Source organism: Olea europaea, chromosome 15, assembly GCF_002742605.1.
Source record: "Olea europaea var. sylvestris chromosome 15, O_europaea_v1, whole genome shotgun sequence".
Lineage (NCBI taxonomy): Eukaryota > Viridiplantae > Streptophyta > Magnoliopsida > Lamiales > Oleaceae > Olea > Olea europaea.
Window position 1 is genome coordinate 13,201,466 of NC_036251.1, and position 26,074 is coordinate 13,227,539.

The window sequence follows — 26,074 nt, forward strand, 5'->3', positions numbered from 1 at the left end:
AAAAGCAATAAATTGTCAAAATATGCCATAAAAATCACATAAGATTTGAAAACTTTACATACAAAATTCATAACTTAATTGAATCATGTAATGACATATTTTATGTATGAAATATTGCAAGGAATTCAGCCTTAAGGATTTGATAACAATGTAATAATTTCCAACATGCTTGACCATAAATTTCGGGTCAAGAACCCTTACTTGGACTGGTGAATTCCAAGTTCTTTTGAATGGTTGAATCACTTTGCTTTTCCAAGAATCAAATTATTGATTTTCTTGTTTTTCAATGGTCTCAATCTCGATCATAATGAATTGGAATTATTATCCACAATCTAAGTGCCTTATTTTGTAAGTTTTCATGCCGAATAGTGAATTTAGAGCCTTTTCACTTTTTATGCATTTTAACGTACAAATTTCACCACATTTTATTGCCATCTTTTCTCTCTCATCATACAATTCTAAGTGATAGCATTTATTTCAAGATTAGGAAAGTGGATGAGAGTTGATGGAAGTTATGGGTTTGAATTCGATGAATGGCCTTCGTGTGAGGCGAACCATTGCGCTCAAATCTAAGCAACGAGCTTAAAGGAAAACTGGCCACTCTATGCAGTGCTCAGCGTTTAGATCGAGCATTGCACAATGACGACGAACAGGCTTTTGTGTTCGTTGTTAATGTACATGGTGATTAGATTGTGCCAACGAAGGCATTTTTGTGGCCATGTTTTGTGGTGTTTACGGTGGTTTCTTGTGTTTTACTGTGTTTTATGTTGGTTTTGCGACATTTTTCTATTTTTTTATGTATTGCATTTGAGATTGATTTGTGGTAATTTTCTGGTAGTTTTATGATGACATTTGATATATTTTTGGGGTGATATTTTAGTGATGGTGTTGGTGGTGGTCATATGTTTATATAGTGTACATCAAATGTTGTGTTAATAGTTTGTGGTGATGTCGATGGTGGTGATAGGTCAGAGGTTGTTGTACATAGGTCACAAGTCAAGTATAATATTGTCTAGGTCTCAAATCAATGTCAATAGGTAACAGGTCAAAATTAACTAGTCATGGATCATATATCGCATGCCTTTGTACACTAATAACATGTCATGGACCACACTTCACAAATCATAAATCATATTGTATAGGTAACATATCAATATTAATTTATCACAAATCAGATGTCATAAGTCTTTGAGCACTAATAACAGGTAATAGATTAAAATTCACATGTCACTTATAGTTCACAATCTATAGGTCACAAATCCAATAGAGCTAGTTACAGACTATTGGATCAATATCACAGGAAACATATCAATGTCCAAATGTCACAGATCCAAAAAAATTGATCATAGGCAATTGGATCAACATCACAAGTAACAGTTTACATGCAGTTTAAATCACACCACTAAAAATTCGTCAATTCTAGTCGATGTTTTGCTAAACTACAAATTCAAGCAAGTTGCTACCCTTGAGATGTTGCACGGATGAATCTCGAATCATGTGGATGCCGGTTATAGGTAAATGCAGGTGACTGTGAGAGGTGATGGTGATAGGTGGATGTCGATGGCTGGTAGATGCCAATGATTGTGAGAGGAGACGGCTACGATGGAAGCTGGTGACTATGCAGTTGGTGCAGTAAAAGGGTTTTTGCAGAGTGGATGGACATATTTTCCTTTTTTTATTTAATTATTTTAATAGTTAATATTTGGGAAAATATAAAGTTACTTTTTTGCCTTTTTTAAAATTGGTCAAAAGATGTCAATTTTTAATTTTTATGGTCAACCAGATGGAAAAATTATCAATTTGTCCTTTTGCTGCAATGAAATGAAAAGTTTTGAATTGTGAGTGACATAAATTAAAGGTTTGGATATAATTTATAGTAAAATGAAAAGGTTTGTGACCGAATCTAAAATGTTTTGCCTAATTTTTATTAAATTAATCTAATATATCAAAGCATAATTACTTTGTGGAGAACTTTTTGCTGGAGACGACTTATAAAAAAGGGCTATGTAAGGGTTATTTTTTGATATATTTGTTTGATCGATTTTAACCCGCAAGAGCGTGATCAAAACACAATTTATATGAATGGAAATTTGGACAAAGTTTCGGTATAAAGATTACGCAAAACAAGGATTAAGAAGGAGTAGAAATAGAGAATAATCCAAGATAAGACGTTATCTCTTTCCTTAAAACGAATTGCCCCACTACGGTGCTCACGGTGAATGACACTTATCTCCCAAGATACAATGGATTCACAACTTGTGATAGTAGCACTTCAAACCACAAGAAACTGACCTTTTGACAGAATTTCCCCTCTACAAAGGAAATGTATGAAATGTTATGGAATTAGAAAGGAGAGAATTGCAAGAGAAGAATAAATGCTCAATGCAATTGGTGTACCCAAAATCATGTCCATAGGGTTCCATTTATAAATGTAGAAAGGGTGCAAATGAAGTAGTGTGGGCCAAAACATACATCCTTTTAAAAAAGTTGCAACACTTGGCCAAAACCTATATCCTTTCGAAAAGTTGCAACACTTCATTTCTTTCAACTTTGGTCCGTAATTTCTCATTCATCCGGAATTGGTTTCGAGATTTCAAATATACCACGACGAGTAAAATAAGTTGGTCTATTTACTTTTGTAATTTGATCATCGGATCAAGTTCGAATATTTGGTCGAAATTGACACGTAGTCACGCATTTTCATTTTCCACTTTTACATAACTTTTCATTTTCCAATTTTTGGTTAATAATTTGAACTAATTGCTACAATCCCCCACATGAATGGAAATTTGGGTCCGCATATGCAAATGCGATGATATGATGCAATGTAGAGAGGGTGTGAAAAAATAATGCATCAGGGATGGTGGCTTTTGGCCTTGAACCTCTCTTAATGAAATACTATCGGACTTACTCGGCTAATTGGTGAACCATAGGTCTTGAACCACTCAGCCTTTGGTGTAAGTCAAGACAATAGTACTCACACAGATATCTTCCCTATTCTGTACTTAGTTCTCATGACTTAGTTAATTTTGGCCCTGAACCCTTCTTGGTTTCATAAGTGTTTAGAGAATTCAAACCTTAAATAATTCTTATCGAAGCAGCCTCACTTCACACTTACATATGTGACCTCCTATTAAGAGTATTCTGCCCTACTCCACTTGATTTAATCAAGATATAGGAATTATTAAAAGATAATCTTAGCATCTATTCACTTCGCAGAAAGCACTTTGGTATCATAGGAATGAGTTAGGAATTCTAATTTCCTAAGTGCTTCATGGAATTTTCACAACTTAGTTGTCCCTTTGAACCAAGATCTTGGAATCTCCAGTCAACAAGGTAGGGTTACCATTGCAAAAACTCTACGTAGTAGGCTTTAGTCCCATTCCTCTCGATAGGCAACTCATTTGATCTCTAGGCAAACGTTTCATAAGTGGATCCGCAATATTCTCCTTTGATTTTACATAATCAATGGAGATAACGTCATGTGAGATCAGTTACTTAATGGTATTGTGTCCACGACGAATATGTCTAGACTTACCATTATACATGCTACTTCGAGGCCTTCCAATTGCTGATTGACTATCACAATGTATACTTATCGCAGGTATTGGCTTGGGCCAACATGGACCATCTTCTAAGAAATTTCAAAATCATTCTGCTTCTTCTCCAGCTTTGTCCAAAGAAATAAACTCAGATTCCATTGTTGATTGAGTTATGCACGTTTGATTTGTTGATTGACTATCACAATGTATACTTATCGCAGGTACTATCTTGGGCCAACATGGAACATCTTCTAAGAAATTTCGAAGTCATTCTGCTTCTTCTCTAGCTTTGTCCAAAGTAATAAACTCAGATTCCATTGTTGATCGAGCTATGCACGTTTGCTTTGTTGATTTCCATGATACAGCAGCTCCATCAATGGTGAATACATAACCACTAGTGGACTTGGAATCCTTCATATTGGATATTCGATTCACATCACAATATCCTTCTAGTACCGCAGGATATTTTTTGAAGTGTAATTCATAGGTTAAGGTATACTTCAAGTACCTTAGAACCCTTGTCAAGTCTTCCAATGATCACGGTTTGGATTACTTGTAAATCTACTAAATTTATTCACCACAAAAGCAATATGCGATCGAGTGCAGTTTGTTATATACATAGACTGTCAATTATTTGTGAATACCTTAGTTGTGATATGCTTTCTCCCGAATTCTTGACTAAGTGCATATTCGGATCAAGAGGAGTTCCCACAGGATTTTCCTCAAACATGTCAAACTTCTTAAATACTTTTTCTATGTCGTGAGATTGTGAAAATACAATTTCATCCTGCGTTCTAGAGATTTTAATCCCTAGGATTACATTTGCCATACCCATATCTTTCGTATCAAAATACTTTGTGAGCATCTTTTTGGTGTTAAGCAACATTTCGTGATTATTGCCCATTATTAACATGTCGTCCACATATAGACATACAATTACATAGGTATACGGTATATGTTTAATATAAACACATTTGTCACATTCGTTAATCTTGAATCCATTTGACAACATTATTTTGTCAAACTTTTGGTGCCATTGTTTAGGAGCTTGTTTTAATCCATACAAGGACTTAACAAGTTTACACACTTTGTGTTTTTGGTTAGGAGAAATGAACCTTTTAGGTTGCTCCATGTAAATCTCTTCTTCTAACTCATCGTTTAGGAATACTGTTTTTACATCCATTTGATGAATCTCAAGATTGTGTATTGCCGCAATTGCAATTAACAACCTTATCGACGTGATTCTAGTCACGGGTGAGTAGGTATCAAAAAAATCAAGTCCTTCTTTTTGCCTATATCCTTTAGCAACCAATCTAGCCTTATATTTGTCAATGGATCCGTCAGTTTTCAATTTCTTTTTGAATATCCATTTGCATTCTAAAGGCTTGTTACCGAGAGGTAAATTAACCAACTCCCATGTATGGTTTTGCATTATAGAATATATCTCATTATTGATAGCTTCTTTCCAATGCGGTGCTTCCGGTGTAGACATTGCTTCATCGAAAGTCTTTAGATCTTCCTCTACCATAAAGGTTAGGAAATCTGGGCCAAACATCTTGAAAGTCCTAGCCCTTTTACTACACCTTGGTTTTTCCTCATTTGAAGTTCCATTGGTAGTTTCATATGTTCTCTTGTTAGAACTCGTATTTTTCTTATCTTTACAAGGAAAAATATTTTCAAAGAATGTCGCATTCCTTGATTCAATTATGATTCCTTTGTGTACATCTTGTATTTCGGATTTGTGTACAAGAAATGATATGCATTACTATTATTGGCGTATCCAATAAATATGTAATCTATTGTTTTAGGACTGATTTTCACTTGTTTAGGCTTAGGTACTTCAACCTTAGCCAAACACCCCCACACTTTCAAGTATTCGTACGATGGAGGATGGCATTTCCATAGTTCATATGGTGTCTCTTTCATTTTCTTAAGAGGTATTTTATTAAGAAGACTATTTCCTGTTAAAATAGCCTCCCCACATGTTCTGTGGTAAATCCGAACTTATTAACATGACATTCATCATTTCTTTGAGTGTTCGGTTTTTGCGTTCTACAACAACATTTGATTGAGGAGAGTAAGGTGCCGTTGTTTGATGAATAATTCCATGTTCAGAACAAAAGTTTTCAAACGGTGCCCCATATTCACCTCCTCTATCACTACGAATATTTTTTATTCGTTTTTCAAGTTGTGTATCAACTTCAACTTTATAGGTTTTGAATGCATCTAAGGTTTCGTCTTTACTTCTCAAAAGAAAGACATAGCAAAACTTTCTACAATCATCAATAAATGTCACAAAGTATTTCTTCCCACCTCGAGTTTGTACAAATTTTAGATCGCATATATCGCTATGAATCAATTCAAGAGGGGTTGTGTTCCTTTGTATTGAATGGAACAGTGTTTTAGCCCATTTTGCTTAAACACATATTTCACATTTATGATTAGGATTAATTTTATGCGCCGGATTTAAACTTTGATTCATTAGTTTGCGCAACGATTTGTAATTCACATGTCCTAATTGACTATGCCACAAACATGAAGGCTTAAGCAAGTAAACGAAATTTATAGTTTTATTCATAAGAACTTGCTTCAGTACAATTGCAAGAACGTTCAACTTGAACAGTCCATCACACATGTATCCTTTTCCTACATACATCTCATTCTTAGATAACACAAATTTATCGGATACAAATACAAGTTTAAAACCATTCTTGTTAAGTATAGACCCGGACACTAAATTCTTTCTTATATCCGGCACATGTAGGACATTGTTGAGGACGAGTTCTTTCCCGGATGTCATCTTCAAAGTAACTTTGCCCTGTCCTTCAACTTTGAAACTTGCAAAATTTCCCATGTATAATTGTTTCTCATTTAATTCCTGATAATTGGAGAACATCCCCTTGTCCGCACACACATGGTGGATAGCGTCGGTGTCAATCCACCATTCTCTAGTATTTCCAATCATGTTGTATTTGAACAATGCTGTAGATAAACTCATTTCTTGTAGTCCATCGGATAGAGTGTTATTTGCAACCACGTGGGCTTGAGCATTCTTCTTTGGCTTTCGACATTCACTTGAACAATGTTTAGCCTTGCCACAGTTGTAACAATTTCCTTTGAACTTCTTAGCCTTCTTGAAATTGTCTCTTCGTAGTGCATAATTAGGAGCCTTTTGTTTCTTGTTTGTTGCCTTTGGTTCCATTTCAACAAAATTTGCACCATCTTGATCAACTGGCCTTTGTTTAATTTTTCGATTGTCCTCTTCAATCCTCAAGCGCACAATCATTCTTCCAAGTTCATTTCCTTGCATTTGTGCTTGAAGTAATTTTTGAAATCTCTCCACATAGGAGGGAGTTTCTCAATAATGGCAACCACTTGGAATTATTCACTCAATTCCATTTTCTCGGCGTGGATGTCGTGCAACAAGACTTGAATCTCTTGCACTTGGCTAATTACGGTTTTGAAATCCACTATCTTGTAGTCCAAAAATTTGCTAACAATGAACTTCTTTGTTCCAGCATCCTCGGTCTTGTACTTTGTCTCCAAAGAATCCCATAGTTTCTTGGTTGATTCCTTTGAACTATACACCCCATATAGTGTATTATCCAATGCGTTTAGGATATAGTTCTTGCATAGGAAGTCCGAGTGTTTTCATGCATCCAAAACAATAATCGATTCACGATTATTTTCTCCTTCTTGTACTACCGGTGCAGTTTTCTTTAGAAATTTAGCCAAATTAAGAGTGGTGAGATAAAACAGCATCTTTTGTTACCACCTCTTGAAATCTACTTCTGCAAATTTTTTCGACTTTTCCCCATGTGGGATAGTAGTATTATGCAATGGTATGACCACGTGCGGTACCACATTATTGAAACCATTTTGACTTGATGAAGTCCCGATGGTAGTCATTTCTGTTACACAAATAGAAGTTCAACAAAATGATGATAATATCGATGGAGGAATAGTACACATATCACTATTCAAATAAAGTAATATTTGTTCACAACCAACCACAAAGACACAAATTTTGTCTTAAGATTGTTGGAGATAACTTATAAAAAAGGGCTCTGTAAGTGTTGGTTTTTGAGATATTTGTTTGATCAGTTTTAACCAGTAAGAGCGTGATCAAAACACAATTTATATGAATAAAAATTTGGACAGAATTTTTGCATAAAATTACGCAAAACAAGGATTAAGAAGGACTAGAAATAGAGAATAATCCAAAGCGAGACGTTATCTCTTTCCTTAAGATAAATTGCCCCGCTACGGTGCTCACGGTGAATAACATTTGTCTCTCAAGATACAATAGATTCACAACTTGTGGTAGTAACACTTCAAACCACAAGAAATCGACGAACTTTTGACAGAATTTTCCCTCTACAAAGGAAATGTATGAAATGCTATGGAATTAGAAAGGAAATAATTGCAAGAAGAGAATGAATGCTCAATGTAATTGGTGTACCCAAAATCATATTCATCGGGTTCTATATGTAGATGTAGAAAGGATGCAAATAAAGTAGTGTGGGCCAAAACATGCATCCTTTCAAAAAAATTGCAACACTTGGCCAAAACCTACATCATTTCGAAAAGTTGCAACACTTCATTTCTTCCAACTTTGGTTCGCAATTCCTCATTCATCCGGAATTTGTTTCGAGATTTCAAATATACTACGACGATCTACTCGACGAGTAGAATAAGTTGGTCTATTTACTTTTGTAGTTTGACCATCGGATCAAGTCTGAATATTTGGTCGAAATTGACACGTAATCATACCTTTTCATATCCCACTTTTACAAACCTTTTTATTTTCCAATTTTTGGTTAATAATTTGAACCAATTCCTACACTTTTGACATAAAGTGGTTAAGGTAATATCACTTATGCGATTTACTGTTAAATCAATCCAAAAAATTCAGTCCCCATTCAATTATATTAACAACTTATTTAATAAACTTTAGTTAGTAATCTCTCTCAATCAAAACTAACTCGGTTCACATTTAAAAATTTATTAATTTTTATGTAAACTCATACTCATGTAAAAGCATAAAATCGTAGTAATTCAATCATAATTGCATAAGTTATAAAAGTATATCTTAATCTCTTGTCAAACCTATGAATTAGAAATAAATCGTTGTCTCAATATTATCCTTAAACAAAGCATTTGCAGATCAAACAATTGAATGTAAATTAAACACACAATAACAAATTATCACATGATCAAAATTGTATGAAATAAATTGAATTAAACAAACATTAATCTAAACTACATCGTTCATCATAATAATAAATCATTAGCCAATTATATTATTGAAATTAAATAATAAAAAAGTGAAAACATTACCAGGTTCAATACAAGGAATAAAAGAAGAAAAAAAAATGAGGGATTTTAGAAGCTATTTTTCTTAATTTGACACCCAATTCCGATAATGGATTATTAACCTCTTCTTCAAAACATGTATATCTTGCAGTCAATTATTTTTCAACCTTCAACTTCCAAATTGAGATATAAATATTAAAAATTTAACGTATTTTGATGTGTAATTTTACATATGGATTGTATCTCTATCCTCTCTTTTTTGATTGAATAAAAGATTTCTATTTATAAATCTCATTTAGGTTTAAAGTAGATTTTCAAAATATAATGAACCAAAGTTTTAGTCAAGCCTTATCTCAAATTGACAAAATTATACCTTTACTTGCGCATTTTGGTCCCTATTTCCTCTTTTTATTTAGATTGAATCCTTAAATATTGCAATTGAGGTCATTCAACTTCTGAACACGACTTCTTGATCTCCAACTTCCATAATATATTCAACTTTAATCCTTTTTTATTAATTATCGTTCATTTTATCCGTTCTCGTCCAATACTGAGTTTTCTTTTAAAATAATTAATAAACACAAAAAGTTAAGTCTCTTGTTTGTAAAATTAACACAAATGTCATGTTTTATCGACCAAGATTAGTGTATATTTACACTTATCACATACAGAGGTTTAGAGTTTGAATATCATCATCATCATCATCATCGTCGTCGTCATCATCATCATCATCATCATCATCATCATCATCATCATCATCTATTTATGAAAATTCTGCAAATATTAAGAGAATGCATGTGAAGCGTAATGTTTAAAATTAAATTTAATTAAATGAATGAATTATCTCTAATAGTTTATATTTTTAGATGAAATTGTTTAAGACATTACTTCGAAGACAAAGATTGTTGGTTTAAAATCTTTCGTCACCTGTGTATGAAAACGTAAGAAAGTATATCTGCACGTAAAAATGTCTCGTGAAGGCAAATTTCAACTTAAATAAATTTATCCTCTAAGATTTTGAACGACAATTGTGGTTACTAAAATTTAAATAGAGTTACCTAATGTTTTGACAAACATATTATTTAATGCAAGTGATGTCTATTAAAACTACGTGTGCATTTGGGAGTGCACTTTTTAAGGGCCAAAAGATGTGCCAAACGAACTTAAATATCTCAATTTTAGAAAATTAAAAAATAAATAAATTGATGGCATTATGCATTAGTAAGATTTTGGGGGTTTTTGATGCTTAAAAAATTATGCGTCACCGGCGTTGAACACACAATAAAAACAATTTTGCCGGATATGTGAAACTTCGACTGCTCAATTATTCTACTGTTTCTTATTGACTCAATGAGCACCATTTAATTAATATTCAAGAAAGATCAACTTAATTAGCATAAAATTTAAACAAACAAATGTATTTTATTCTTAAGAGCTTAAATTTTTAAGTGAGAATATTAAAAAAGACCAGAAAATGATACATGTCTTGAGATTGACTTTGTTGATCATTCATTTACGAGAACTGTGAACCAGTTAAGCTTCTATCGAGAATATAAATTCTTGTATGCATATAACCAGTGAGTGTTGAGTGCTAAATATAAATAAACAAATGAGTTTGAGTCTCTTCGTTACTCTTTTATTAATAAAACCAAAAAAAAAACAAAAAAACAAAAACAAAAACAAAAAACAAAAACAAAACAAAACAAAAAACGTGAACAAAGCATTTCAAGTAAATCTGACATGAATGCTACATTTAAATAAAAAAAATATATATATAGTTTTCTTTAAGTCTCTCCATTGATTTCTTATAAAAAAAATTTGCAAAAAGCATTTTAAGTAAATTTGATGCGCACTAAAAAGGTATCTTGAACACAAAATTAAAATAAAAAAGTTTTCTTCTCACTAAAATATTAAACTTTTAAAAAGGTGATTCATCAAAGTTCATATTCACATAACCTCTAAAACTTTCCGACCTGAATATATGTGTTAATATGAATGGTATAGCATGCATGACTAATGGTTTAAATTTAAAATAAAACTATCTTATTTAAATTTGTCATGAATAACATATAACAACTACCAAAATTTCTAAGGTACCAAAAATATGAATTAAAAAAATGATGGGTTTTCAGTTTAAGTTTTATACTAATATTAGTAAATTAAATAATCAGAAATATAATTTTACTAACAATGTTATTGTAAAAAGGATTAAACCACAATGTCAGATGAATTGTGACATAGAGATTGACAAATTCCTAGGTGAATGAAAATAATGACAGTGTTTAAAACAATCCAATGATAAAGTTGTCATGTGACATTATGTCAATCTATCTGTCAATTAGGATGGTACTGTAGCACGATTGATGTAAAAATTGTTATACACTTCTCTAAAAGGTGTCACGTGTCATAAATATAATGTACAAAATTAAAAATATAAAATAAAAAGACAATTTTTTCGTGATTATTTAACTAATTGGTAGGCAGGATAAGTTAAAGTAATATTGCAGCCTTTACACTATTTAGATAAATTTTTATTTGATTAGGTATTGAACTAAAAGATATACATTTTTATAATTAAAAGATGCTAATGTTTGGTATTACATTACATCGAGCGAAGACTATAACATAGGCGACTCAGTTCAATATCTTTTTTTCCTTCACAAGGACATTATCTTCTCGAATAATATAAGAATAATTACTTTAAATGTCTAATGATCAAAGATATTTGAACTTTAAATCGAACAAATTGTTTCAACTGGCGGTATTTAAGTTTTTCAAGAAGCTTTTTCAGTAAAGTCATTTTATGATTACAAGTTCATTCCATACAAATTTGTAGGGATTTAAAGCTGAAACAGTAGTATCCGTGGCCAGACCGAGAAAGAAGTAATATTGAAGTAATATATTAGACTGACTCAATAATTGTACCGTTTCTTATTCATTTTAGTCTATAACTAAGTAATATTCAGGAATTTTTAAATAAAGAATTATAATTAGTAACTACTAGCAAATAGTCCAACAACATTAAAGATATAAATTTAAAATGAAATATTATCTTATTAATATTTGCTGGGGTTATTGTACAATAATTAATTCAAAATCTTGAAGTACAAATACCCCTTTTTTAACCACATCAACGTGTTATTCAAAGCTTTAAAATGACGATACTTGCCTCATCTATGTTAATATAATTTTTTTTCATAATTTTTTTTTCAATGGCGGGGAATTCGCGGCCGCTACTCTTCGGATGCGTACTGGGTAAACTCTCAGGCAGACGCAATACCCTGTAAACCAAGTCAGCTAGATAAACCAGACTAGACAAGCCCGGTGCGACAGATTTCACCGAAAAAGTTTTGGTAGGGGGAATTGAACTCATGACCAAAGGGCTCCGAGCTTACCTACTACACCAACTCGGCCACCTCATGAGAGGCAATTTTTATTTATTTATATTTATTTTATTATTATTTTTTTTCTATATTGATCTTATTCTACGGAGTGAATGGAATTTATCTTAATCTCAACGAAGAACACGTAGCTTAACTTTTTTATCGAACAATTAATAATTGTCTGTTGGTGGCGAGAGTTTTACGTCAAAGAGTGACTCCCCATTTTATTAAAAAATCATAATGTTGTTCTAAAAATAGACACATAATGTTTTTGTTCTAGAACTTGACGGAATATATTATCTTAAAGTTGTCTTAGGTTTTTCCCCACACTGTTCTAGAGATGTCTTCTGGCATGAATATAACGTGCATTAATTTTTGATGTATTAAGCAAACGAAAACGAATAAGAAATAATTAATTTTGCATGAATAAAAGTACCAATATTTGTTTGATTAAGTATTCTAATTTTCTATGTCATTTAGTACTCATGTCTAACGTGGCTAAAAGATATGTATTTTAAAATTAAATCTTATTTTATATTTGACATGTATAATTAATCAATCAGGCCACTGAACTTTAATTTGATAAGGAGCTAATGAACTTGAAATCTTAATTAAGCTATTGAACTTTAATTTATTTTATTTAAGTCAGTGAACTTTAACATAGTTCCGATTGAGTTATTGAAATATAATTTCAGTTTCATATTTTACCACTTCTTCATCTACCATTTTCCAAATTTATGAATTTTGATTAACTAAAGTCATACCATAATGAATCTTCCACTTACTACACTTCAAAAAATTATTAAAAAACAAGTCTTTTAACTTTTTAGAATAAAGACATTACCATAACCCAAATTAATTTCATAATAGTCATTATTATTTCTGGGGTACTTTGTAGCGGATACACGGATTATTAGTTATGTTATGATTGTCAATTAAGAGTTTTTCGTCATTTTGAGGAATGATATGTGACAAAGTGCGAGAGAGGAGTGAAATTGAAATGAAGTTGAAGTGACCCTATTAAAATTTCAGTGAAAGTTCAGTGACCCCCAGATAAAATCTACCCAAATATAATTTTTTTTCTACAGTTGAAATCATTGTCTTAATATGACTCTGTGTGTGTGTGTGTCATTTTAGTTGTACAAACATCTCCTCTTTGTTTGTTTTATTTATATTTTACTTTGATGCTTCATGTTACGCCTCTTTACCGAGGCTCAAAAGGATTAGAGATGACAATTCGAACCATCAAAATCGAAAATCGCAATTAACCGAACCGAACCGAATGGGATGTAAAAAACCGAATCGATGGTCCAATGGGATGTATATGGTATTTGATTTTAATGCGTGGTTCGGGTGGGGCGAGTATGGTAATTACGCTGTCGACCCATCCCGAATCGATTAACCGTTAATTTTTTTTTATAAGTATCCGTTAAAAAAAATAATTGGGCAATTGGACACTTTCCATTATTTTTTCTATGAATTAAGATTGAATATGAATTGAAGTTGGAGTTTTTGAGTTATTGAGTAGGAACCAAGTTTGATGCACAAGGATATTGTTTAGCATTGTTATGTTGATAATATTGTTTGTTAAATTCGAATTTTACATTTGGAAATTGGGATATTGTTTGCATTTTCATTTGGGAAATTATTTGCTAAATTGACTTACTATTGTGTTTTTTAATTTTTAATTTATGTGTTATATAAGAATTTGAGAATATATCAATTGTGAATTGTGATATGAAAATTTTATTTGAGTATTGTGAATGTGATTATGTGATTTGTGAAACTTGAAAATGAGAAATTGGGGAATTTATAATTTGTGATCAATTGGTGTTGGAAATTGAAAACTGAAATTTTAGTTATATTTTAAAATTAATTTTAGTTCTAATAAATATTGTGAAATTGTTTTTTCAATCAATGTCCCAACCTAGTTCTTGTAGTGGTGTATCTAATCCCATAACGATTTCTACTAGAGCAATGATTTATTAAGCATTGATAACACAAAGAAATCTCATATATCATTTATTTTTTATTATTTCGGATTGTATTGTACTGTAATTTGATATAAAATATATGATTTTCACGTTTTAGTTTATTTACATATAGACTGAATAATTTTTAATATTATTTAATTTGATATTAATAAATGACAATGCTAACGGCTGTTGATTGTTGACGGTCAACGATCAACGACCACCCTAGTTGGGTCGAAGTCTTGGATTTGCCCTTATTCGTGGTTATTAACCGCTCGAGCCGAACCAAACTGACTTATGTGGTTATGGTACAGTTATGGCACAACCAAAAAGATGGTGGTTTGGTGATGGTTTTGGTCGAATTGAACAGTTGCCAACCCTAAAAAGGATGCCACATGTAGTCTAGCCAGAAGGCATAGCCCTGTGGCCCACATCCAATGTCATCAAATATTGACAAGCCAATGGCAGTAGCAGAACCCCAACCAACGAAGCTCATTTGTCGAAGTGGATTGGTAAAGAAAAGAAGCTCTCACCAAAGCCGAAGTCATAGCGAAGTGACGCCTTAATCAGTGGCTCATATTCGAAATAGAACACCTCGCTTCCCTTAAGAGATCCTGTGAAAATCTTTTGAATAATTGATGTGACATCAATTAGGAGAAGACTGTTAAATCTTGTCAGTATAAGCCATAGAGTGGCTGCCATTTTAGGACTAATTAAATGTGCTATAGGCTATCATGTGTAGGTGGGTGTTTATGATAGGATGCTTTAGTCAAGGGGATGAAGCTACGAACTTTTTCATCTAGTGGCATATTTTCATCTGTATCATTATAAATACTGCACTTTGTATTTTTTGAAGTTTAATGAAAGTTTGGTTACAAAGGGTTACATTGTGATTTCTCTATAGCTTTACATATTTATTCTTGTTCCTTACATTGTGTCAAAAACCCCCGATGCTCGAACACTTGAGTGGCTTGCGCCCAAAGTCACATACCACACCCATCCTTAAACACGTTGCTAGTCAATCATTCTTCCACATGGGCCAAAGTAAGCTGGCATGGATGTGAGTGGGGCTTGGGATTCTGTTGATGCACTTTTAAGGTCAACAAATTAGTGCCGTCTATAGAAAACAATACTGTAAACCACAATCATAGCCGTTGGAAAAAGCCTACTAGAAAAGTAATTGGACATCCCATTGAAGAGAGGCCAAGTGGAAGTCTAGAGAAAAAGATTTCATGATTATTTAAAGAAAGGAATATTTGAAGATAAAAGTATTTGTGTGCAACTTTAACCTCTAGGAGGAAAAGGTTTGTTTAAGTGCATGAGCTCCCATGATGAAGAAACTCCGCCCAAGAAAGCAAGTGAGGCTCGTGGAAAAGGGGCCCCTAGTGTTGTTCCAACGGGGTCATCACTGATCCTACCACCACCAAAGACGAGGTGGAATGATGGTTGTTGCCCAACTCACTAGGGAGATGGAGACCATGGCTGCGAATATGAAGAATATCACCCGACAATGCTATGCAACAACTTCTAATGCAAATGCAGGATTAGCCGAGGAGGTAAGCTAGTTCTCCCTTATGTACATTAAGAATTCGATCCTCAAGAGTATGAGGTTTACCAACATGAAAGAGGCATCAGCCCCTAGAAGGGGAGGTAGGAGTGAACATCTCTTCAAATAATACTTCTGGTTTATTTGAAGCACTTCTTTTTACACTATTTTTGAAATCCAAGGACTCAATCATATGGATATGTGCTGACCCAACGAGGTCCAATTCAATATAAAGGATAACTTTTCTCCCGATTATGAACCTGAGCACAGACCTCAGAGGTCTACTAGTGTCTTTGATAGACTCAACTTGGTGGGACCTAAAACTTGGTTGTTCTAGCCGTTTCCAATGCCTAGAAGTAGGCCACAACAATCACCTCCTCTAGCTAGACCATGAAAGCACATGCAAGATCATACTTTACAAAATTTCCCGCCTAGAAATAAATGCAAAATGAGGGAAGAATTTTTATTTTTATTTTTATTTTATTTTTAAAAGTAGGTCCGTTACAACCACCCCAAGGTACCAAGCCAAGAATGATACAGATTTAGATGGGCTTTAAAGATTATATAATCTTGATGATGATAATCTATCTTTCTCCCAAGCAATACAAAATGCTCCTGTGCCGAACCATTTCATGCTTGTAAAAATTTCCAAGTATAATAGGAAGGATTACCTAAAGAAGCACTATAATAACTACAAAACTCACATGTTCTTGAGGATGCCACACCAGCACTAAAATGCAGGGCCTTTCACTTGACTTTAAGTGGAGTAAAGAAATTTGGTATAACAGAATACTAGAATGAAGCATTCGGAGCTGGCTCGGACCTAAGAAGGCATTCTTGAAGCACTATGCTGCCATCGAAGAGTAGGAAGCCCATATCCAATGCCTCTAACATATGAGACAAGTTGAGATCGGAATGCTGAAAAGATCCTTATCTCGTTTTACTAGCGAAATTACTTACTGTGTCAAATAAAGTAAGGCCTCAACATGAATTCTTTCTTCTAGAGAAAAGTTTAGAATGAAAATCCCCTCAGGTATGACATTTTGATTGAAATGATGAGTCGTGAAATCATCGTTAATAAATATATTGATCATTGCAACAAAGTTACGATGGAATTACTACCTTCTAAAAGGCAAAGAAGAAGAGGTCTCACCTCCAATTTGGTGAACCAACAATATAATCAGGCTTGCCACATAGTCTCTCCACTTCTGCACAAGCATTGGCCATGACTACTTTAAATGTTGTCTAGCAGTAGATGTCAATTCGACTGTTAATGAATGGCTAAAGAATTTAGCCATCAAGCCTAACAAAGAGGAAGAGGACAAGGTAAAAGCTAGGGAAAAGACTCCGACCCTAGGAGCAAGTCTGGTATGCCTATCTATTGTACTTATCACCACTTTACATTCACGATATAATCGATTGTAGGAACATTGCTATGACCCTTGAGTAAATCATAAAAATGATTACTCTGTGTAAAGAAATTCGTCCCCACCTAGGCAGGCAAAATAGCCTAAGCGAAAGGAGGCTAGGATACCTCATAGGAAAATTTATCCTCATCAAAGGAGGGACAATGATAGGAAAGATGCCAAGAGACTGGTAAAGACAAAGAAGAGACCCTCAGTAGGTGTGGATAATGCACCTATTCGTGATATAAATACTGTCTTTAGAGGTATCTACGTCGGTGGTGATATTAGGAACACCCAAAAGAACTATGCAAGGGAGGCTAAAGATCATTTGATGGCTAGTTACATAGTCAATACTAACTCACAAAGAGGAAGGCAAGGTTTGAAAGCCCAAGAATAGCTAACCAAGATGGGGTGAATTGGTTTTCAAGATTTTTTTGAAAATTAATTTTAGATTTAAACCCATGTGATAACAAATGAAACAATTAAACAAATTTGTACAAATACACACAAGCACAAAATCAAATAAGAACAAGTAATGAGCACAATATAAAAGGGGTAAATAGAAGCGAGAGGAAGGATAAAAATGATATAATTGTAGAGGCTCGATCCAAAGCAATGATCTACGTCCTCTGTTACCAAATTCTTTAGTATGAGCAAGGCCTTTTCACTATATTGATTAATTTATCGTGCAATCCAATCATTTGCAATGGTTCCGATCACTACAAACAATGAGCATCAATCCTTATAAAATGTTGAGCTTTATGGGACCTTAACACCACCTACAATATTGAGTTTTATGGGACTTCAATATGACTCACACTTTATCAATGTGATTTTACAATAAAATCCTAGCTTGATAAATAGGACAAAATAAATTAAGTACTAAGAGAGGCTAACACTTCAATGAATAGTAATAAATGATAGCTCAAGTTTTAGATGAAAAGACTTTGCAAAGATGTTAATTAAAAATTAGATTCAATCAATAAAAGTGTTTCAATGAGAAGATGAAGAATAAATAAATGTAATGTAAGTTCAAAAAATCTTCTCAAGAAATATCTCTATTTTAATGAATAATTGTATTAAATTAAATATTAAGATAGAAATGAGAAACTTTGACAAATATGATAATTTTACAAATTTGATTCAATCGATAAAAGTTTTCAATATGAAGAAGTTGAAAGATTTATGCAATATAAGTGCAAAGATCTTTCCCAAAAATATCTCTCTTAAGATTGATATCAATAAGTTAAGAACAAATAGAGATGAAAAATATTAATGAGAGAAATTGATTCCAGACATTTGATTCAAGAATCAGAGTTTTTGCTATGAAGAAATATATGAAATCAAAATAAAAATGTAAACTCACAGAAGATTTTTCACAAATATATTTCACAAGTAAACTCTCTTCATAATTGTTTTTATGAATGAAATTGAAGTGGTATTTATAGCAATCAAAACGGAAGACTTCTGTCCAACCGAATGACCCATCAGATGTCCGCTTTTCAAATGGACAACCAAATTAGCCGTTGAGCATCAAAAGTTAGAACGGTTAAAAAATTTGACTGTTGGTGAACTAGATGTCCGCTTGATCAATCGGACGTTCAGTTGATCATTGACTTTGACTTTGAAAAATCAGTTTTCATTTTGATTAAAATATTTTATGCAATTGATAGTGAAAATAACTTTATGTGTACAAAATGATTTTAAAGCTATTGTCATTCATTACTAGAGATCAAAGTGTTATACCTTTACATATGAATTTAAAGTATCTATATCTAAAGTCTTGAATTTTGATGATCGATCTCCTCTATAAAGTAAAAGCTTGATTTTCGTCTTTAAATTCGTCAATCGAAATTTTGTTTTCATGTTGGTCGTCAAGCGCCAAATTCATTTGCTAACGTGCATGTCTCTTGGTCTAGATTTTCATGTTTTGAGTTTGCAATAATCACTATCAACACTTGAAATCAATTTGTTAGATATAAAACACAATTTGTTTGTGATAATCAAAATGAGAAGTCAACCATTTAGGTTAAGAAATTCTCTCTTTTTGATTATGACAAACAACATGACTTGCAGTACAAATAGTGAACAAAGTGATAAAGCACAAATTGACAAAGAATATAAAATTTGAATTTCGCATGTATATTCCCCCTTCGTTTTCACTTATATTTCTCCTATCAACATTCATACAAAATTTTATAAGTTTCCCTTTATGATGTTCCCCCAATTTGCATAGTCATCTACTATCTTCCCTCTTTTGGCATAAGCAAAAAGACATAATAACTTGAACATACATTAAATTGCAAGGAAGTCAACCATAGGTAATTGATTCAAAATGTACCATGCTTTGAAATAAGACAAAACTTCGTCAAAAAGTTATAATACAAAATATAAGACAAATGTAAATACTACACTTAAACAAGAAAAAATAAACTAAGGCGTTCGCGGGAAGCGAGCATAGAAGTGGGCAAAAAATGTGTTCTGCTATGCTTGCATCTAGGCCTGTCGGTCCTATATCTACTGTACCTGAATCTGAAGAAGTACGCTACCGAGACTAAGGATGGAGGAGGTAACAGAATGGATGCGCTTGTGAAGGAGATTATACTGCTCCTTGGTGAATGTAAAGCAACCTTCTAAAGGATGAGGTGCGCTAGAGCCGGGAATGTTAGAAGTGGGAACTGGGGCTTCAGGCTCATCCTCGGTCTTATCTTCGATTTCTTCTTCGATAGCAAGGTAGAGAGACCAAAAGTAGGGTCGAATCCTTTTGTATGTGCTACCCACTGACCAAGGTCTTTTGTAATTTTCACGCGTTTAAGTGTTTGGATATTTATGGTATTGGTGGGTCAAAGTTTGATAAAAGTCTCATCATCCAAGCAAATGTAAAAATGTTTAAAATTTTTGGTGAGAAGCATCCCGTATGGTAAAGTTTTGACAGACATGATGAATGAACTAACTTCATGAGACCAATGCCATAGTGGGAAAATCCAATTTTGAACCAATGAAATGAGTCGAGAATAAAAAGATAGAATGAGCTTACTTCATCATGATCACCGTTTCTAGGTAAAATAACGTGTGCGATGATGTTATGTAGTACCTTGCATGGAAGAGTAAATTGATTTGCACTAATTTTTGTGATATTTTCAAAATCCTTTCCAGTGACTCGACAACAAGCTTCTAACCTTCAAATGTAGGATGTGCTTTGTGAAGAATAATTTGTCTTTCACATGATTTAAGGGTTAAAATATCTTGAATGAGAATTTTGGTGATGATAATGCATTTATTTTTAAGTAAACACGAAATGCTATCCAAATGATGATTTATAACCATGTTTTTATCGTAGATATGCATGCTCTTCTAATTGGTAACCGAGACACAACCCATATTTTCAAAAAATTCTTCTATATGAAATGCAGGAGCTTCAATGGTGAAATCGGCAAAATCAACATTTTTATCTATAAGAATTGGAGATCTTTTAAAAGGATTGATCGGTACCCCAGGCTCCAAGTTCGTGTCTTTGTTAGAAGATGGTGGTGGAGACCATCTTATGGTTTGCTTCATGCATTTTTTTAGTTCGTTTACTGCATTGAGATCCCAACATTTGGAGAAATTTATGTGGAAGATGGAAACGGAAACTATGGCTTGAATTTGGGTATAACGAGGTGAAAATTGAGAAAATTTGATGTTTCAATGGAATTCAAAGAAAATCAAAAAGTCGGAAAGTTACACAAAAGGGTTTCAAATTTTCTTTTTCATTTTTGTTTGAATTCACATGACATTTGAAATTCTTTTTTATTTTTACACCTTCTAATAGTTTAGCGCATTCTTTATTGTTACCGTGGGATCCTAAAGAGTGTTGAAATTTTTCGTGGGGAGGATTTACAATTTAATGAAATTCTACAATTCGACCTAGAAGGTAATGGGTTACTCCTACAGCACGTCCTTGTACAATGCTCAAGGCTCTCGGCTTAGTAGCAGTATCAACTTGGTGTAATCTTGTGGGATTGTGATTGTTATAGAAGATTGATGATTTTGCCTTGATTTGTGAATGAATTCAAGCGAGCTTTGGAGGAGAAAGTGAAGAAAAATGAAGGGAAATGAAAAAGAAAGTGAACTGCTACACGATTTTAAAAACATAAATTTCTCTCATTCGTCCGTCAGGTTCATAATCCGGATGTCTGGATTGATAGTACCTAAAGTTTCTGTCAAACTAGATAGTTTTGTCCAGACCGTTTGGACAGATTTTAAGTCGTTCGAATTTCCCTTTTTAATAAAATTTTGAACTTTGTGATCATAAAGGCATAATGCAACAGTTTTATAAATCAAAGAACGCATAAACATATTAGCCATATATTTCAATTTAATCTAAAATTTCCAAACCTTTTCGAATATGTGAAAGTCAATCAAGAGCTAGAGGCTGTTGGCCAATTGATTTTCTATATAGCTAGTAAATCAAAGTGTGTGCCTTTGGATGCTAAAGACCTAATGTCTTAGTGCCACTAAGGTATCTAAAAATCCACTTTTCGGTACAAATGTGCTATTCTTTTCAATTAAATTAAAATATAGCACAGAAGCACACACTAAATAAAATATCAGGTCAACTAGCTATTAAGTAAAAGGAATTCGATTATACCTCGATATTTTGTTATGTTCACGAATATGCCTTGACCATCTAATTTGATTGATGAACACTTTGGAGTGTTCATTAGCTTCTCAATTCTTTCATTTTTGAACTCCATTCTTTCTTTTTGATAATAGAGCTTCTTTTCTGGTCATGTACTCAAACATCCACTATCAAAAGACCACTTGCTCTTTATTTTCTCTAGTACCTGCAAAAATAAATCAATTTTTGTTCTTTGGCACCCAAACAATTTTGAGTCCTTGCTTGTCAGTGTTTGTGGAATTTTGAATCCATTTTTCTTTGCTTTCAAATTGCAACCTCTTTTTAATCAAACAATTAAAAGATACATGTCCAGTTTTTTTTTTTTTTTTTTTGGAATGTTGTTTTGGTCGAGATATAGATTTATTCTTGTGATGGTTACATTATCGAGATTAGATTTTTTTATTATTATTTTTTTAACGGAGGAATCCGTAACCACTATCTTTCAGGAGTGCACTGGGTAAACCCTCAAATTGACGTAATAGCATGTAAATCACGCCAACCAGATAAACTACACTAGGTAAGCCAGGTGGGACAGGCTCGACTAAGAAAGTATTGGTAGGGAGAATCGAACTCGTGACCAAAGATTTTTGGCAAAAGCCACATGCCACATTTGGATTGGGGGAAATGGAGGCTTTAACAAAAAAAATTTCAAGAGACTTTTGTTTTAAAAATAGTTTGTATCCAATTCCTCCTTTATCAAAAAACATATTTTTGTTCACCAAGCATTAAATCAAAAAAAAAATTTCCTTGAGTGAATTTGTGAACAATTTGAGTAAAATCTAAAAAAAATTTCTTGTAAAGAGGAATTTTCCTTAATTAAAGAATCATAGTTGACTTTTTCTTTTTCAAAATCATTTTGAGCTTCCAAAAGTTTCTTTAGCTCTTTTTCTAATAAAGAAATTTTCTTTTTGAGAGTAAAGTTTTTGAGCACAAGTTTTTCAAATTCTACAAGAAGTTCATCAAATGAGATACATAATTCATCATATAAACAATTTTTATTTGAATTTACCTCATCATCTATAGTCATGAAGCACATGTTGGCAATTTTCTCTTGACTTTCATATTCTTCATGGTCATCGTTATCACTCTCGTCCCATGTTGATTGAAGTGCTTTCTTTTTTATAAATCTATTCCTTTGTTCACCCTTTTCTTTTTCCCTTTTGGAATCAATGATTGTAGCCGAAACTTTTCCTTTTCTTAACAAAAAGGGCTAGATCATCAAGTTCTTCATCATTCACATTTTCTCTTGAAGTGCCTACATCAAATATTGATTCTAAAGCAATTTGGCATTTTTCTTCTTCTTTACTTTTCCTTGTTTTCTCCTTTATCTCGGTGCGATTTAGCTCATATGTCATCAATGCTCCATAGAGATCTTCCAATGGATATTTGTTGATATCTTTGGTGTTTTCTATCAACATCCTCAATGGGCTCCATTCTTCCGAGAGTCAACTAATTACTTTCCTCAAAAGTTCACCGTTAGTGAATTTTCGATCAAAGCCTTTGAGGTAATTAACAATAACAATAAAATGATTGATCATGTCAACAATTGGTTCATTACTTTCATAAAGAAATATTCTTCCGAGAGTCAACTAAGCACTTTCCTCACAAGTTCACCGTTAGTGAATTTTCGATCAAAGCCTTTGAGGCAATTAACAATATCGATAAAATGAGTGATCATGTCAACAATTGGTTCATTATCTTTCATAAATAAATTTTCAAAATCTTTAACTAAGAGATTTAACTTGGTTTCTTTTATTTTTCTAATTCCGACATGAGTAATTTCTAATGCATACCAAATATCATAAGCTAAATCAAATATACTAATAGAGTTAAATTTATTTTTCATAAAGCACAATAAAGTATATTTTTGCTCTAACATTTAAAGACAATTTTCTTTTATCCTCTTCAATAAAATCTTCTCTAGATTTAGAAATTATTTGATTTGGTTTACCATCCTCTTTAAATCTTTTTAGGCATATCTAGACTGAATTCAATAACATCCCAAATATTATAATCTATTGATTGAATAAATATTGTCATTCTAGCCTCCAATAATTATAATTAGTACCATCAAAGAAAAGAGGGCGATTTATAGAACGTCCCTCAAGATTTTGAAAAGTATGGTTAGCCATTGTTCAAGATTATAGAGTCTTAATTTCAAAGTAAGCACCTCGCTCTAATAAAAATTGAAAGAGCTAGTGATGTGATCCAGGAGCCGCAAGCAACCAAATTAAGTCCAACGTCAAGCCTGGAAAAAGATCCGTTGAAAGTCGAAGGTGGACCTATAACACGAGCGAGGACAAAGCGAGTGAAAGAAGTGATGGGATTACTCATCAAGACAACCATTGATGAAATCATGTTCGAGACTCAAAATGGGACAAGTTTGGTGTTCGGGTCGAAGGCTAAAACCAATTGGATCAACACGATACAGACAGCCGAAGATGGAGCGAGAGAGAAGAACCATGTGATGCATGGTTAAAACCGTCTTGCGGTCACACGAAGTGAGACAAGGAATTATTCGGGATTTTTGAATGTTCCATGCGGCCGCATGGTTAAAATTTGACGTTTTTTTTTTTATTTTTTTCGCGAATTTCCTATTTTTGATAGAATTTGATACTCAGTAGATTTCTTACCATATTTGAAATATTAGGCACGTTTTTTACCTAGTTTTTTAGACCTAGTACAAATACTATTTTATTTTCAATTGTAAGAACCTTTTGACATTATTCGTAATTTGAGAGGCTATATTGCTTTCAACTCTTATTCTACAATTGAACAATTCAAGAACTTATCAAGATTTAATCTTGTGGCGTTCAAATCAACCGGGTGAGATTTCGTATTTTTGTGTAATCAAAAGGTCCGCACATCGTCGGCGATTCGGGTTGCTTGGTTCCAGATCTATTGACTTTAATCTAAAACTTTGCTTTGACTTTCTTGGGATGATTTCAATCTTGTTTATGAATTCCGTAAACCGTTTGCCTACACGGGTTCACATCAGTTGGTATCAGAACTTGACTCCAATCTAAGGTTATATCCCTTTTAATTCATGTTGACTCAGTTATTCCTTTTTCTTATTGTTCTTCGTGTTCTTCAAGTCAATTGTTATTTTTGAGTCTTTAATCCAAAAAAAAATTCCAAAAAAATTTCAAAAGTTGTTTTTTGGATTCAATTTGCATCTAAATCAACTTCTGTTTGTTGCGTCAGTCTTGCTTTTGATTTTTCAATCCCAAGAGTAAAATTTTTTTTATTATTCTTATTGATCTTGGGGAAAATTTACCGACTCTCTTTAGTTCCATTTATTATTTTGTGTCTAATTTAAAAGTTAGTCAGTAATTCTTTTCTTATTTCGTGTTTTTGAGTCAGTCTTTAATTGTTTAGTCTGAATTGCCAGTCAGAACTAAATTCTTTGGTTTTGTAGTCTCACTCACATTAGTTTGAAATCCACGTGATTAATTTTTTTTGACTGAGTTCCGAAATTATTCTTTTGGAGACTTGGTGAAAGCAACGAGTGGAAAAAGGCAGAGTGGTGAGAGCAATAGAGTGAAAAAGTCGTATTGAGTGAAATTTTGAGTGAAAACTTGTGAGCCAGAAAATAATTTAGATTTAGGATATCTGACAGGGAAGGATCAAATTCAGGAATGGTTGATGATCATGTTTCCATGCTAGAGGACTCGGTGCGGAGGATTAGCGGTTATGTGTAGATATGAGAGATCGGATGGATAGACGGGATGCACGAAGAGAAAGGCAAAATCCATTGCCAGCCAATACTTGAAGAGGCGATCTTAATGCACGGAGATAGGGTAGGCAGGAACCTAGGATGGAGGAACTTAGTGAATTTGAGGTTGATAGTGGATTGGATGAGGATGCGACAGTGGATATGGATATTGGAAGAGGTAGAAATGGAGGAGTTAAACTAGAAAGGAGAGGTAGGAATCTCGGTGGAGATGAGGTGGATGGAAACTTGAGTAACATTAAAATGACCATTCCTTCCTTCAAAGGTAGGAGTGATCCGGAGGTCTAGTTGGACTGGGAAAAGAAAATTGAGTTAATCTTCGATTGTCACAATTACTCGGTGAAAATTGTAGTTCTTGAATTCACGGATTATGCATTCACTTGGTAGGATTAGGTGGTGACTTTGAGGCGAAGAAGTAGGAAGCGACCAATCAAGACATGGGAGGAATTGAAAACTATCATGCGGAAGAGGTTTGTACCTACTCACTACTACCGGGAGCTTCATCAAAGATTGCA